Source organism: Sus scrofa, chromosome 4 (assembly GCF_000003025.6).
Source record: "Sus scrofa isolate TJ Tabasco breed Duroc chromosome 4, Sscrofa11.1, whole genome shotgun sequence".
NCBI lineage: Eukaryota > Metazoa > Chordata > Mammalia > Artiodactyla > Suidae > Sus > Sus scrofa.
Window position 1 is genome coordinate 13,903,578 of NC_010446.5, and position 17,530 is coordinate 13,921,107.

Consider the following 17,530-nt stretch of genomic DNA (forward strand, 5'->3'; position numbering starts at 1 on the left):
AGTTTCAAGGCTGGGATAAGTATGTTACTACTTTATTTTTTTTAATTTTTAAATTTTGTTTATTTTATTTATTTATTTATTTATTCACTCATTTTGCTTTTTAGGGCCGCACCTGAAGCATATGGAAGTTCCCGGGCTAGAGAAAGAATTGGAGCTACACCACAGCCACAGTAACACCAGATCCGAGCCGCATCTGTGACCTACACCACAGCTCACGGCAATGCCAGATCCTTAACCCACTGAGCAAGGCCAGGGATCAAACCCGCAACCTCATGGTTCCTAGTCAGATTCATTTCCACTGCACCATGATGGGAATACCATTACTGCTTTCTTTAAAGACAGTCCCTCTTTCCCTTCCTTTTGCAGCACACATCAGCTGTTTCTTGAGCAATTTCTATTCAAAGTAATCAACATGCCATCATGGCCTATCTTGGGGATAGCCCAACCTGAACCCCAGCACATCCATTCATCCAACTGTAATGTGTTGTGTGCTTTCCATGCACCATGAACATTCTAAGCACTTTCTCTATTTACTCTCCTTTCAGCTTTATACCAATAGTATGAAGCTTGGGCGCTAACACTTGTCTAAGACGAACCAGATGAAAAGAGTCAGAGTGATGGAGTTCCCGTCGTGGCACAGTGGTTAACGAATCTGACTAGGAACCATGAGGTTGCGGGTTCGATCCCTGGCCTCGCTCAGTGGGTTAAGGATCTGGCGTTGCCATGAGCTGTGGTGTAGGTTTCAGACGTTGCTTGGATCCCACATTGCTGTGGCTGTGGTGTAGGCTGGTGACTACAGCTGCGATTAGACCCCTAGCCTGGGAACCTCCATATGCCGCGGGAAGCGGCCCTTGAGAAGGCAAAAAAAAAAAAAAGACCAAAAAAAAAAATTGTCAGAGTGAGAAATATAATCCAGGTGTCTCCAAAGCCCATAATCATCATATTATATTGTTGTCCCAGCTGGTACACAGCTAAAGCAAAAGTCTATGAGAATGATAGAAAGTAATAGTGTGGGAGAGTTATATAGAAGAGAAGATGCATTTAGATAGGTGATCCTGCAAGCCTTCTGGAGAAAGCACAAGTTGGTCCTCAGAGTGTCAAGACTCACTGACAGAATGTTCAGGAATTTTCTTTGCAAGAAAAAGAGGAAGGGGTCCAGGCTTCAGAGTTTGGCAGACTTGGGTTGAAGTCTTGTCTTCATCTATTACTAGCTGTGTGACATTGGACACCTTGCTTAACCTCTCTGAACCTTCATTTTGTCAATATGAGAGGCCTCAATGACTTGCTGTAAAGCTTAAAAGAAGTATTAAACACATCTAGTCCAATACCTAATAACATAATAAATATTTAACAAATGATGCTTGATTTGAGCCAACTCAGATCTCTAGGTTATAGTAAGAACGTGGAGAAAAGTTCATTAATCGGCTTCTCTAGTGTATGCTTTAGAGAAGGCTGATCCAAAGAAGGATGTTGCTCTTATATTTGTATTATGTATTTGGTCACAAAACCCATACACTTGCTCACTCACATGCGAACACACAGACACACACTCATGCCTATACATGTGCACAAATACACAGGCAAGAGCAACAGACCTACAGGGAAGAAGTGCAGAGGGCTCAGGCACCATAATAAGCCTTCAGATCAAGTTCAGGCCTGTAGTGTTCTTAATTAAAGTCTCTAAAGAACTCGGTGTTGGCAATATCACCACCCAAAGCCATATTTATGTTGTTAATTATTTAAGTTACGGTGAATAAGAAACAGTGCCCAGGCTTCCCATAAAATTTCCAAAAATTAAACCAGGGAAATGGGCAATAAATGTCATTTGAAATGGTCCTGATGCCAGTTAATTGCATGACAACTATAAAATAATGGGGCATGAGGTGCCTCCACAATGCCTAATTAGTAACAATATGAACATTTTCTTGGGGAAAATGGCAATTACACGGTGAAAACACTTAGCAGTCATCATCAAAGGCCCTTTACCAATATTAGCTAATTAATCTTCCCCACAACACCCCGGGAGAAGGCAGCACAAGTTCTCATGGAGAGAGAGAGACAAAGGCCAAGAAATGAAATGGCAAGTCCTCTTCCTCCTTAGCTTCATTAAAGTACAGTTTGAAGATCTCAACCTAAAATCGTGCAGGAGGGATCCCAGGCAAGGGGAGAAGGATTATTTTTTCATGAGTGGCTTGCCCAGGTGATGGATAAGTTAGTGTGGTGATTTCTTAGCTGCCTTCTGATCTCCATCCTGGCTGCCCCTGAGAACTCCCCACACTGAACTACTGTCTCAGGCAGATGCAAACTCTTGCACATGTCAGCCCTGTCCCTTCTCAGCAAGAAGGCTTTTGACCTCAATTATACTAAACCAAGGGGAGTGGGAAGGGCCATGCCTCTTTCTGTAAATGCACACTTATTTTATTAGAGAACGGTTCACAACTTTTGGTTTCAAGCTAACTATGATGCCTAGAATTACTTCCGGAACATGACTGATTTTGATTAGGTGAAAATATGAAAAAGGAGTGAATTATACCTGGTATGAACTAGTGTAATCCCCATTAAAAATTTGTGAATTGGGGGAGGGGGGATTTATGAAATGCTGAAACAAATGTGTGGAGAGATTAAGTGACTCCCAAGATCCCATAGCTGGAAGAATGGTGAACTTGGCCCCAAATCATCTCTATTTGATCCTAAATTCTTAGTTTTTTCCACAACCTTTGCCTTTATGGTGATTTTCTTTGCTACAGTCTAAGCTACATCTAAACCCTCAGCTAAGGGTGGCTAGTGGGCAGGCCCAGTGGGCAGGCATTTGGGGATGTTAATGTCCTCACAAAGCATTTATGAGTTGAGACCTAGTTCCGGGTCAAACAAAATAGTTTTCTTAGAGCAATATATACACTTCGTGGAAGAGGATTCATTATTTGTCCCATCTGTATCACAAAAGAGGAAACAAGACCACAAAATTTTGAGAAGATAAGCTTTGGGTTTTGAAAATTCCAAAAATTCTGTATCCTGATCCTTATCTATAAAGTGAACACAATAGTTGTACCTACTTTATGAGGCTGTTATGAAGATTAAGTGAGCAGGTACTTAGTACCTCACATGTAGAAAGCACTCAATAATTGTTAGCTATGTTTTAAACACATATTGCCCTATTAATGATTGACAATGATTACTCCTCCACTCTGATGAACTATGCTGGCTTTGAAGTCACACAGCCTAAATTTCAATCCTGCATCATCTAATTACTCTCTGTAGAACCATAGGGAGCTACTTAGCCTCCATGTGCCTCAGTTTCCTCATTTAAAAAAACCTGTAAATATCATATCTTCTTGAGCTTTTTAATAGATTTGTTTGTAGGGTTTTAATAGACAATGCATGTAAGGCATTAAGCCTGGCACCTGGAAAATAATAAGAACTTGAGCAATATTAGCTAGTGATAATCATTCCATGTAGGCATACTTAGTACACAAGAGGAATTCAGTCAATGTTCAAATCCTAAAATCCACAAAATTAATTTGGTATTCACTCAACAAACATTTATTACAAACCTACTCCATAGAAGGCAGTATCTTATGTGCTGGAGAATCAGACATTAAAAAAAAACAAAAAACAAACCATAGTTCCTGCTCTCAGCTGTTGTAATAGTATAGACAGTGTCTTTGGGTATAGACGATGGAATAAGGATCCTTAGATATGTGTGAACTGGGAGGCTCTTCTTTTCCAGGCCATGTTCAATGAATGAACAAAGTATGTTGCAGTTCTCAAAGTTCAGGAATACATTTTATCCAACTTCCTACCCAGTGTAAAGTTCATTTAATCTAAATTCTTACCTCAATATGGAACAAACAATGAACCCTCTTCCATGAAATGACAAACCTTTTGTTTTTAAACATCTCTACAAACAAGAAGCTTTGTGAAGCAGCTGCCTCCACTGTTGAATAGTTTTAAAATTCGTCTATCAAGCGATTATACTGAAATATGCTTCCCTTGAAATGTCCACCCTTGGTCATTGTCTGTTGTCTGGAGCTAGACAGAGTAAGTGTAACCTTTTTCCAATCTGTTAGGTGTTTCCAACATATCCACTCCCACTTCTGAGTCTGTGTTTCCTTAAGTGAAACTTGCAGTCATACTGTGATTAAAGTCCAAAAGATCTGAGTATCTTTTATCAGTGGCGGGGGGGTGGGAGGCTTACAGATGGAAGGAGCCATGACTAAGACTATGCCTTGGTACCCATCACCCCACAGCCCTTAGTCTCAGCATCTCCTCTCCCCAAAGACCCATGTCAGTCCTACTCATACTTGTTAACTGACACATCTCTACCAGACTCTCTCTTCTAGTCTTTCCTAGTGACCTAACTCGTGTTCATATGTTCATTTAATAGTGGCTGGTTGAGTACCCTCTATGCCTAGAAGTGTGGGTAAAGGACACTTCAATGACATAGACAATATGATAAGCATAATTAGAGACATGAGGATTAAACTTCAGGTGGATATCCAGAACTGTTAAACATTCCCAGAAAAGTTCATTAAAATTAACTTCTCACTCAGCTGAGAAATCCCTGTTTCACATCTCTAACATAATGTTCTTGAACATCTCTGAATCTTTATGAAGCAACTGTTTCTACTGCTTAATAATTTTAATGTTCTTCCATATCAGGGTAATTTAAAATTTGCCCCCTTGTCACTTCCACCCCAGTCATTATCCTTCTTTCTGGAGCTAGAGAGAATGAACACAACCTCACTTCCACAAATAGATGTTTGCATATTTGAAGACTTTTCATGCTTCCATTTGCATTTCTGGCTCTTGGCTTCTTCAGCCTAAAACTCATCAGCTGTTTCTAAAATATTCAGATTCCTCATCACATAGAATGTCTTCTCCTGAATATGCTCCAGATTTTTAGTGTCTCTCTTAGGCTATGGCATCTAAATCTGGACAATCCTAAAAGTACCAAGCCTTTAAAGAAAGGGTAGATAGTTCCACAGTCTCACAGTGGAATTTTCAGAAGTAAAGTCCTGCTTGGTGGATTCTCTGCTATTACAAAAAAAATATAAATAAATAAATAAAACAATGACCTGGCAATACCTTGCTATGTTTATCAACCCTGAAGGATGCCAACCTCATTTTGATTCTGCACAGAAGGAGGATGTTCGCTTACGCCCTCAAGAGTCAACTCTCCAAGTCAGCCATAAAGTTAATTCTTAAAACATGTTCTTTATCACCTACTTGATGTGCCAGTCCCAATCCAGATGGCATTTGGCTTGACACTTTATTAGCTGACAGAATGAAGATCTCTGAAAATGAGACTTGTCTCAGATTTTTCTTTATATACGTTGGGACTAATTTCCATCCCCTAATTAAACCTTTAGGTGATCGACAGACACTCCTGACAAGCAGATCTGCTGATGGAACGAAATATTTTCAGTTTTATCTTCAAGACAATAGACATCCAGAACAATTTTAGAGATCTGAAATTTGGCGAAAGTAAGAGTTCATTTATAAAAAAGGATATAAGTATGAAGAGAGCATCAGAAGAGGCTCTGAGTGTATGGAAGAAGTAGCCCAGAAAAATGTGTAGACAGAAATGGTCCCCTATTCATGCAGCAGGAAATAAAACTCACAAGACAAATGCACAGATACACCCCTACTTGTGCAGTCAAAACCAACACATTTTCCTTATCCCCACGACACAGCATGGAATAAGGCAGTGAGCATTGACCCTGGAGTCCATATACGTGGGTGTGGGGACTCACTATTGCTATTGGCAAATCATGTTAGTCTCCTTTTTGAACTTCAGATAGTGAAGTTGAAAGCTAGCTGCTTACCAGTATCAAGAATTATTGAGTGAGCTTCAAGTTATATGCATTGGTGGAATTTTATAGAAAGGTAAGACATTGATAACACCAGATTCTGCCTCATATAATAATTATTTGTACATACCGCCCACTTGAATGTTAATGCTAGAGAGCAGGAATTACTGTCATCTCAGCTTCCTCCACATCCAGCATAGTATTTGTCATGTAGTAGGAATTTGATAAATGTTTGCTGAATTGAATTCCATGGAATTGAATTACTAACTTTGAGGGCAATTGTAGAATCTCACTTTACATCATCACCATTGCTTTGCTCAAAGCTGGCATGAGAAAGTATGCAATAAATGGTGCATGAATGAATAAATAAATTAAGAGGACCTGAAAAGATGGTTCCCAACTCTGAATGCACCTTAGAATCACCTGGGGTGCTTTTAAAATTCAATCTCTGGGACCATGCCCCATAGATTAATTTAAAAGTTCCCTAGGATATTGTGCTGTGCAGTCAAGGGTTGAGAAATAATGACTTTAAATAATAAGAAAATATGATAAAAACACCCCATCCTTTTTTAGTCCACTGTAGGATTTAGATTCTTAAGTGGAATAAAGCATTCAGAAAGGCTATGACACTCTAAAATAGAAGAGTGGTGTCATTACTGCTTTTTAGAAAGCTCCATCAAGAAGTGGTTTTCTAGACTGTTGGCTGATGGACCTCTTGGCAGTTATCACTTTGGCAACATGACCTTGCTGTGACTGAGCTGTGAATGCAGGATCAACCACCAAGGCAATTGCTCAGGACTTCTGCTTGGTCCTCATGTTCTAGGAGATTGCCACCTTGTGGTCACTCTGTAGTGACCATTATAACACCTTGACAGCAGGCTCATCTCAGACTTCCATAGATTTTTCTCTTTCTCAAGTTATATGCAAAATCCTAGTGGCGTATGATCTGATATTTCTAGAAAATGAAATAAGGGAGAGAATGTTCTGTAAGCTCCATGGTGAAGATAATGCTATAGATATTAACACCAGGCGTGATACAGAGGTTGTATGAGCAGGTAATTTATCTATCACTGTTGAATAGCAATGAGAGAGGTCAGTAGGAGACAATGTACTCAATAAGAGATCAGGCTTTATTCTCATAAGGAAGGTATTGGCTCTGTCAAACCCATTATAAACCTTTACTTCCATGAGAAAATATGTAAAACAGTAATATGGCCATAATTCCCATTTCACAGGTGAAGAGACTGAGGTTCCAGGAAGTAATTGCCTTTGTCAAAGCTACATGGCCAACCTCTAGATTAATTCAAACTGGGAACCAACTTTTAAACCAATATCTTCTGAAAATGAGATTCTATTTTACCCTAAAAGGAAAAATTCAGGGACAAAATCAAATTTCAAGATTGAATTTGAGTTCATGTATATGGGAAACAAAACACACATACCCATACATTTTTTAAAAACTTCATAATGAGGACTAATTGGATGATATAAATTTTTGCTTCATGAAAATTTTTGCTTTGTAACTCTGTGAAAGAAATATATTTTCTTCAAAGACACAAACAAATTCAGACAAACATCTATATTTCCAAGTCTTGCCAGACCTGCTGTAATGAATAGATAAGACTCATTGGTAAAGGCACCTAAATCTAAATATGATGAAGTATGAATGATATACTGCACACCAATCTGATATTTCAAGCAGATTAAATGTATGAGAAGTGAATGGGCAAAGGACCTGAAGAGACATTTCTCCAAGGAAGATATATAGATGGCCAACAAGCACATGAAACAGTGCTCAACATCACTGATTATTAGAGAAATGCAAATCAAAACTACCAAGAGATACCACCTCACACCATTCAATGCTGGAGGGGGTGTGGAGAAAAGGGACCCCTCCTGCACTGTGGTGGGAATGTAAGCTAGTACAACCACTATGGAGAACATTATGGAGGTACCTTAGAAAACTACACATAGAACTACCATATGACTCAGCAATCCTACTCTTGGGCATATAGCCGGACAAAACTTTCCTTAAAAAAGACACATGCACCCTCATGTTCATTGCAGCACTATTCACAATAGCCAAGACATGGAATCAACCCAAATGTCCACTGACAGATGATTGGATCAGGAAGAAGTGGTATATATACACAATGGAATACTACTTGGCCATAAAAAAGAACAAAATAGGAGTTCCCATCGTGGCTCAGTGGTTAACAAATCTGAGTAGGAACCATGAGGTTGCGGGTTTGATCCCTGCCCTTGCTCAGTGGGTTAAGGATCTGGTGTTGCCATGAGCTGTGGTATGGGTTGCAGACGTGGCTCAGATCCCACATTGCTGTGGCTGTGGTGTAGGCCAGTGGCTACAGCTCTGATTCAACCCCTAGCCTGGGAATCTCCATATGCTGCAGGAGCGGCCCAAGAAATGGCGAAAAGACCAAAAAAAAAAAAAAAAGAACAAAATAATGCCATTTGCAGCAACATGGGTGGAACTAGAGACTCTCATCCTGAGTGAAGTAAGTCAGAAAGAGAAAGACAAATACCGTATGATATCCCTTATATCTGGAATCTAACATATGGCACAAAGAAACCTTTCCACAGAAAAGAAAATCATGGACTTGGAGAACAGACTTGTGGTTGCCAAGGGGGAAGGGGAGGGAGTGGAAGGGACTGGGAGCTTGGGGTAAATAGATGCAGAATGGAGCCTTCAGGATGGATTAGCAATGGGATCCTGCTGTGTAGCACTGGGAACTCTGTCTAGTCATTTATGATGGAACACTTAATGTGAGAAAAAAAGAATGTATACATGTATGTGTAACTGGGTCACCATGCTGTACAGTAGAAAAAATATATATATAATAAAAATGATTTTAAAAATGTATGAGAATTGGAAGACTGTGCCTGGAGACACACAGCCCTGAGTTGGTATGTCAACTCTTCCACTATGAGCTGTGAAATCTTTTTTTTTTTTTTTTTTTTTTTTTGTCTTTTGTCTTTTTGTTGTTGTTGCTGCTGTTGTTGTTGTTGCTATTTCTTGGGCCGCTCCCGCGGCATATGGAGGTTCCCAGGCCAGGGGTTGAATCGGAGCTGTAGCCACCGGCCTACGCCAGAGCCACAGCAACGCGGGATCCGAGCCGCATCTGCAACCTACACCTGAGCTGTGAAATCTTAATGCCCTAAGTTCAGTTTCCTCACCTACAAGTAAGAATGATAATGACAACTTACTAATAATTCTTATTGCTGTTAAGTGAAAGAGTATACCCAGACAGTAGTCCTAAAACAAGAAGCACCAAAATACTATTTGTGTGAATGAAAAAGTTTCCCTTATCCTATGATTTTCTTGGAATGTTGGGCAAATTGATCACACTGCTAATGAATGAGTATAAATTAGTTTGGTGCTGCAGCACTCTAGATGTCCAAGATTTTATAGGGGTTCTAAAACATACCATTCACATCATCAGAAAGAAAAATATGAAAAGGATAGTTTAGGCAGCTAAGAGGAGTTGGAAACTTTGTTAAATGGATCAGCACAATGATCATAGTGCCTTAAATTTTACCTTTGGCTTCAGTTTTAGGAAGTAGTTTATTGGAACAACAGCTTTAGAAAGCAGCCCTGTACTGAGCTGCCGAGAAGACATTGCTTTTTGATTTCCACCTGAGTGGATCATGAGTTAGCTGGTATCCAGAAAGAAGCGGATGGGTTTCAGTAACCACAGGTCATGCACTCAGAAATCACTGTTGATTTCAGAAGCTGAGAGACAAAGACTGCCCAAACTATTGACAGGCCAGACACTATATACCAGACACAGAAGTGGGAAATTTCTGTCAAAACTGGGAAAACTTCCTAAGGGCTACCTATGAAACTTTGACTTGCACCTTAGAATGTAAGCACCTGTATTCATTTTGTTCCTTTTTTTTCCTCCTGCACAAGTAGAATGGGGGAAGTATGTAGTCCATGCAATGAAGAAACACAAGATTTTAAGAAACAATTGTGACCTGAGTAGTATCTCATGAGTAGGATCAGCTGCTCTCAAATCTCCTTTGTCATCTTCACAGGCTCCAGGTTACGTACAGCTGGGACTGCTGCTACCTGATTGCAAGAATTATATAAGACCAAGATAATGAAGGCTAGATTTAAAAAACATAAAGGTAAGTAATCTGAATTTGAACCCAGATCTGTATGACTCAGAAGTCCATGCTTTTAAATCAATCCTCATGCTGTCTCTATGAGTAAGGGAAAAAATGTCATGAAAGTGTTATTTTAGCCAGAAATAAGTGTAGGAAAGGCCACAGAAACAGGACCCTCTATATTGCTTTGGCAATGTTGGACAAACCTTGGCCCCACTGTAGTAAAAGTAGGCTCGGCACGGAGTTCCCATCGTGGCTCAATGGTTAACGAATCCAACTAGGAACCGTGAGGTTGCGGGTTCCATCCCTAGCCTTGCTCAGCGGGTTGGGGATCCGGTGTTGCCGTGAGCTGTGGTGTAGGTTGCAGACATGGCTCAGATCTGGCGTTGCTGTGGCTCTGGTGTAGGCTGGTGGCTACAGCTCCGATTCGACCCCTAGCCTGGGAATCTCCATATGCCACGTAAGCGGCCCAAGAAATGGCAAAAAGACAAAAAATAAAATAAAATAGGCTCGGCACGTTTAAGCTTTCTGCAAATTTCAGTATCCTCTTCTGTAATAGAAAGAGGTTGAACCAAATGACCTTAGGCCCCTTTCGATTCTACATAATTGTTTAATACTCTAGATTTCTATAAAGTATTCTTTGTAAAGCCTCTCCAGGTGGGGTTTACTTTATTATCAAGTAAAAATGGTTTTATGGGCATGTATTATTTTAGTGCTAAGAAAGGACAGCAGTGCACATTGGCAAGCTAAAAAAAAATTGACAGTTAACGAATTTACTCACTAGCCAATTTCTCCAGTGTATGTGATGCCGTAAAAGGATTTTTTAATTAAAAAGAAATTATTTTTAAAATTAGAACTATTGTCAGTTTTTGCAGATTCATCACCTGAAAAAATTTTGCATATAGATGTCTTCATGTGCATGTATGTTGATTTCTGCCTCTCCTATTCCTCCACGCTAAACATGTTTATGCTTGAAGCTGCTTTGTGAATCCCAAGAAAGCATTTGAAGAAAATTAAAAATCTCTGCCAAAAACTATAACCATCACTGAGCTTGGTCATAAACTTTAATTGGAAAACTTATATTAAGTATGTATCTTTATTACATTTTGAAAGCATGAATAATATATATAATCATCCAAAGACTGAGCTATGAGCATTGCTTTATTATTCAAATGTAAATGAAAGGGTACTGAATTATCAATTAGTGTCCAGCTTCTTTGGAAGAGTGGGAATAAAATCTATTAGACCTCAGCTGCTGATTTACATTCTCAAATGTCTTTATTCACAAGCCTAAAAAGCAGGCCGGTAACAGTTGCCAAAGCAGTTGCCAAGACAACTTATCTCTGGATTTAGTATTACTGCATCACGAAAGACGCCTACGGGGAATTTAATTAACTAACGCTTCATCCTCCTTGGCCAAAAAAGAATGGATTTTCCTTTTAACTCAAAGTCCCTAAAGAATGAGATTCAATAGAGTCAGGGTAGACAGACGCACACAAGATAGATACACACATTCACAAACGCTGGGATTTTATTATAATATAGTGAGGCTAGTTTTCAGCCAGGGTTTACATAGAGTCTACCTCAATAGTATATACATGTTTATTGACTGGATGTGAATAGATATGTATATACATATATATAGTTTATTTATTCATCCATTCATTTTCCTTCTCTTTCCGTTTTCCCAAAAAGAGTAGGCAGTTTAGAGAAAGTTAATTGAAATGGAAAACTAGCATCAAAGGAAAGATAAATCAGATTAAAAATTGATTGGAATTTCAGAATTGTTAGAACTATGTTTCATAATTAGTTGTGAGCGTCCAGGTAACCATGGCAATAATGGAAATGAAACAAATTGCTTGGCTTACATTATTCCTCACAGAAAGGAATGCTTTTACCCTCCTAAATTCTAACATTTTTTATGGGGTGGGGAGAGTTGTTTAAAAACCGCGTATTTTTCTCTTTTTTTTGTTCTTCATATAAAGAATTTATTTTATTTTTTATTTTTTCCCTCTGTACAGCAAGGGGATCAAGTTATCCTTACATGTATACATTTTTCCCCCACCCTTTGTTCTGTTGCAGTATGAGTATCTAGACATAGTTCTCAATGCTACTCAGCAAGATCTCCTTGTAAATCTATTCTAAGTTGTGTCTGATAAGCCCAAGCTCCCAATCCCTCCCACTCCCTCCCTCTCCCATCAGGCAGCCACAGTCTAAAGTCCATGATTTTCTTTTCTGCGGAGGTGTTCATTTGTGCTGGATATTAGATTTCAGTTATAAGTGATATCATATGGTATTTGTCTTTGTCTTTCTGACTCATTTCACTCAGTATGAGAGTCTCTAGCTCCATCCATGTTGCTGCAAATGGCATTATATCATTCTTTTTTATGGCTGAGTAGTATTCCATTGTGTATATATACCACCTCTTCTGAATCCAATCATCTGTTGATGGACATTTGGGTTGTTTCCATGTCCTGGCTATTGTGAATAGTGCTGCAATGAACATGCGGGTGCATGTGTCTCTTTTAAGTAGAGTTTTGTCCGGCTATATGCCCAAGAGTGGGATTGTGAGGTCATATGGAAGTTCTATGTATAGATTTCTAAGGTATCTCCAAACTGTTCTCCATAGTGGCTGTACCAGTTTACATTCCCACCAACAGTGCAGGAGGGTTCCCTTTTCTCCACAACCCCTCCAAGTTGGCTGAGAGTTTTTATCAGGATTTGATGTTTCATTTTTATCTGCCCTTGTGCAGTTTTTTCACATGCATGCCCTGGTTAAGACTCAGCTGAAGACTAAAGAGGATACCTTCTGCAGTTTTTCAGTTCTTTCTGTGTTTTCTCTCTCTAGTACTTCACTCTACAAACTCTAGCCACTTTGGCTTTCTTGGATTCCCAAGCCCATTTCCCCAACACAGGGAGGCCAACAGGCTCAGCCTGGGCCCCTCCTGCTGGCAATATGACTTGGAAACTCTCTCAAGGCAATAGTCCGGGATAATTTCGGGACTCCCTTCATTTGTTCTTATGTCTCTGGGACTATTGGCCTTTTTTGGTCAGATGTCCAATGTTTTAAAAATCCTATGTTATGCCCAGTTTTTTAGTGTTTCTGCAGGAGAGTTATTCCATCTTCATTAGAAGTAGCAATGTTTCTGGGTAGTTTTCATACATGCACACTCTTAGATCTTACTCTGTACATAAATCATGGGCTAGGTCTTGAGAATATGTGTATTTTCAAAGCCCACCACTAAATTCATTGACAAACCTGGTTTATGAAGTACAGATTTATCCTCATTTTATATCAAATGAAACCTGACCTGTGTGGGTGAGTTTCAGATCATGACTAAGACACTGAACCTTGGTCAGTGATTTCTTCTACTTTTCCATATTTGTACAACCAGTGTCTGTGTCTGGTACATTAGTGCTAATGCTGGATGATCATTTCGTTTTAGACATTTCAGTAATGCTTGACATCTAAATAGTCCAAAAACTAACTGTAACATAAATTGGATTGCTCAATGGAAGTTGGGTGTTTCTTGCCCTGTGTTAAACATTACATGCTATACCAAATGAGGAAGAGACAATAATAGACAATATATAATCATCTTAACACAGGGAATTCCATAAAAATTTGGATCTGGAGAATTTTTACCAAGATCACTATCATCTTTTGTCTTTTGTGTGTTATTGACACCCTTCTAAGATAACACTATCACCATTACACCAGGTGATGGCATTGGTCACTCTTAGACATGTTTTAAAACACAGCTAGGTAATCATTTCCTCATGCTGTCTTCTCATAAAATTCTAGGCAGCTTTAACTGCTCCCACTCCTGAATGCAGTATTTTAGCCTTCTTCAGTCTACTAAGAATGTGCATTTGTATGAATAACACCTGTATCAGTACATTCTTTTGTTAACTTTCCCAGGTAACCGGTTTCATGGAAATTATTGATTTGGAATATCCATTCCTCTTATTCAGTTATTCTAGAAATATTTAAAAACCTAGAATATGTGATAATTTACGTTACATAATATGAATGTATAATTATAAATGCTTTTATGATTATATAATTTAAATGTACATATAATATGCATTCAGTTTATTTCTTTTTCTCTGGTATTCTGCCTGGGAATATCTGAAAAGCGGATAACTGAGTTATATTAAGTTTAATTAACATTAAACAGCATTAAGTTGGCAAGTCCCGTTTCCTGGGCTGCCAAATTTCTGACTTCATGGGTATCTAAACTGGCTTACATGCTGTACAGTAGACAAAAATTTGTATTGGGGAAATAACAATTAAAAAAATAAGTAAATAAACTGGCTTACAAATGGCTGAATCTGTGAGGAGTTGTTTCCAGTTGGGACTGTTTGGTCATGAGCACACCCTGATAATACTGCTATAATTCCATAGGATTTTCTGGGTACCCTCTGACTTTATACCACTGATTTTAAGGGAGTCAAGGAAAATCGCCTTTGGCAGGGCCGAATCCCTCCATGCAAATGTTAACTCAATGAAATTTTATCCCTTTGTTCTTCAGATCATCTTCTAAATTACTCATAGCCTGTCAAATAACATGTAAGTGAAAAATTGGAATTTTGCTGTAGTTCAACAGTCTGGTCTTAAGCTTAAATGTTTTAACTCTGAGGTTTGACTGACAAGGATTTAAAAGGAAAGGTGGGCTTTGTGTACACACCCAGCCCAAACTAAGACAGTCCCACCAATACCAACAGAAACCTTGACCATGTGCTGACGCAGCGATGAGGAACTCAACTCCTTATAATTGAGGTTCGAAAAAGGGAATATCTTCATATAAGAGCTAAACCAATCCATTGATTAGAAGACTCCTGCCATAGAAGAAGATAATCATGGACTTATTTTTTCTGAAAGAGGCATTAGAAATCATCTAATGCTATATTTCTTTAATTGGTAGGGAAGGGGAATGATAATCAGAATTATCTGGGGCTGTGAGGAAAGAATGGAGGAGTACTGAGCATATGTAGTTTGACAAACCTCCAAAGAGATCCTTTTAAACTTTTCCTAATTTACAAATCACTGGTGCAAACAATGCTGTATAGCCCTGGCTACAATTCAAACCACCTGGAGATCTTCAAAAATCCCACCATCCAGGTCATTTCACAGACCAAATTAGAATCTCTGGACTGGATGCAAGCACCAGTGTTTTAAAGAATCATATATAAGAGGTTAGAAATCTACAAGCCACAGATGGAAGGAAGCTTCTAACACTGAGACTAGGTTAAGTCCCTAGCACACATTTGAGTAGCCACAAAGAGCTACTTCTCTACTTCTCGCCAAACACCTCTCCAACTAAGGGTTACTATACCCTCCGGGGAGTTGTTATCCTTAAACTACCAAGTTTTCTTTAATCATGGTAAGATACACATTAAGTTTACTATCAGCTATTTTAAGGGTAGAGTGCAGTAGTGTTAAGTGTGGTTGCATTGCTTTGCAGCAGATCTTTAGAACTTTTTCATCTTGCAAAACTGAAACTCTATACCCATTAAATGCCTATTCTCTATTCCACCCCCTTCCAGCCCCTGGCAACCATGATTTTACTTTCTGTTTCTATGAGTTTGTCTACTTTAGATACCTTGCGTAAGTGGAAATAAGCGTTTATCTTTTGGTGAGTAGCTTATTTCTCTTAGCATAATGTCCTCAAGCTTCATCCATGTTAGAACATGTGACAGGATTTACATTTTTAAAAAAGCTTAATCATATCCCATTGCATGTACATACTACATTTTCTTTATCCATTCATCTTTCCATGGATATTTGTCCATATAATACCTCTAAGCTATTGTGAATCATGCTGCAACGAACTTGGGTGTGCAAATACTCCTTGAGATGCCACTTTGAATTGTTTTGGATATACACCGGCAGGATCATATGGTATTTCTCTTTATAGTTTTTGAGGCATCTCCATCCTGTTTTCCATAGTGGCTATGTCTTTACACAGTGGCTCTTCATTCCTACCAACAGTGTGCAAGTGATTCCAAAATATACGGAATGCTTCATGAATTTGCATGTCATCTTTGTGCAGGGGTCATGCTAGTCTTCTCTGTATTGTTCCAATTTTAGTATGCACGCTGCTGAAACAACTACTAAATAAAAGATAATTTTCAGAACTTATTAACAAATCCCACGGAGGTGGCAGACTAAGTCTCTCATATTTATTTTAAAATGTATGTTTGAATAATTAATTTTATTGTAATGGAAATCAGATCAATGGTCAAGGAAAAGTTACTAAAAGGAAGCTTCAAAGCATAGTCCCATACCAGAGCACCATTAGGGAACTTTCTGGAAAGGCAGATTCTCAGGCCCTGCCCCAGAAACTTATTGGATCAGAAATTATGCAGTTTGGGTCCAGCAACTTGTGTTTTAAAAGACTTTAGGGTCTACCAACGCATACTAAAGATAGAAACACTCTATATTTTATCATTTTATAGATCTTAAAGATAAACTCTCCAAGCCCCAATACTTTTCTTATTAATGCTTAAAAGGCTAGTAAGTTTATTCCTTTTTGTTTTATTTTACTTTTTGTTAGTTGTTTGGTTGCCTGGTTGGTGAAACAGCCTTGCTCTTAAGCATCAGTGACTTCAGGATTAAAAGCTCACTCAGATAGTAGTTCACTCCATAAATTTGTAACTATAGTAACTTCTTAGTCATGCTATATTCTGTAAAATGAGGAGACTGGATCAAAGATAGCAAATATCTGCTTTACATGCCACCACCACTCTTCCAAAGCCCAAGGCGGATATTGCTAATTGATCAGGTTGCTCTATACCTCCTAGTTTAGAGTTTCAGAATCCTTAACACAGCTCTCCCAAAGAATCATGAGATAAAATCCATTTTCTACCAGATAAATCTTCATTGTACTATTTAGCTCTGTCTTTAAATAGTATGGACTCCAAATACTATCAATTCTAGGGTTTCTCTGAGAAGTGTGAGTGTTTTGGGTATTGGCTTGGCAATGATGGGAATTGAATGATTTCTTAGCTTGGCCTCGGCTGCAGTGTTTCCCTCACCCTTCTACTTATGAAGTCTGCACACTGATTCAAACTAGTAGCCTTTGGGTGAAAAAGGAGCACTTTTACTTCTTATTTAATCAAATCTCACAACAACAAGATCTAAATAATCATCTTTTCCAGCACAAAACTAAACATTGTACTCACATAACCAGTGTTCTAGTGCTGACCTAGTATGATGTTCATGAGGAGATCTCCCTCTTGGATTCGATACAAAAGAGTTAAGATTTATTGAGGACCATGCATGTGCAAAAGCTTTGTTAGCCAATTTGCTATTATATCTGATTTATTCTGCTCAAAAACATTTTAATATATACGTAACTACATGGTTTCTGATTTACAAATAAGAAAACTGAGGTTTAGAGAAGTTAAGAAACATAACCAATCATAAGCTTAAAGGAAGGACCAGCTGTCTAATTTACAGGGCTCAGTGCAAAATAAAGATGCAAGGCCTCTTTAGTCAAAACATTATTAAGAATTTCAAGACAGGCGTTCCTGTTGTGGCGCAGCGGAAAAGAATCCAACTACGAACCATGAGGTTGCGGGTTCGA

The 17,530-nt window shown here is 38.7% G+C and overlaps 1 long non-coding RNA gene across 1 annotated transcript in view; it reads left to right on the forward strand.

Moving 5' to 3' along the window:
- The window catches only part of LOC102165543, a 603,985-nt gene that overhangs the window by 410,182 nt on the left and 176,273 nt on the right, over window positions 1-17,530 (forward strand). The window contains exon 4 of the long non-coding RNA XR_002343107.1: window positions 9,867-9,959. This is a non-coding gene — a long non-coding RNA (uncharacterized LOC102165543). The remainder of the gene's footprint in view (window positions 1-9,866; window positions 9,960-17,530) is intronic.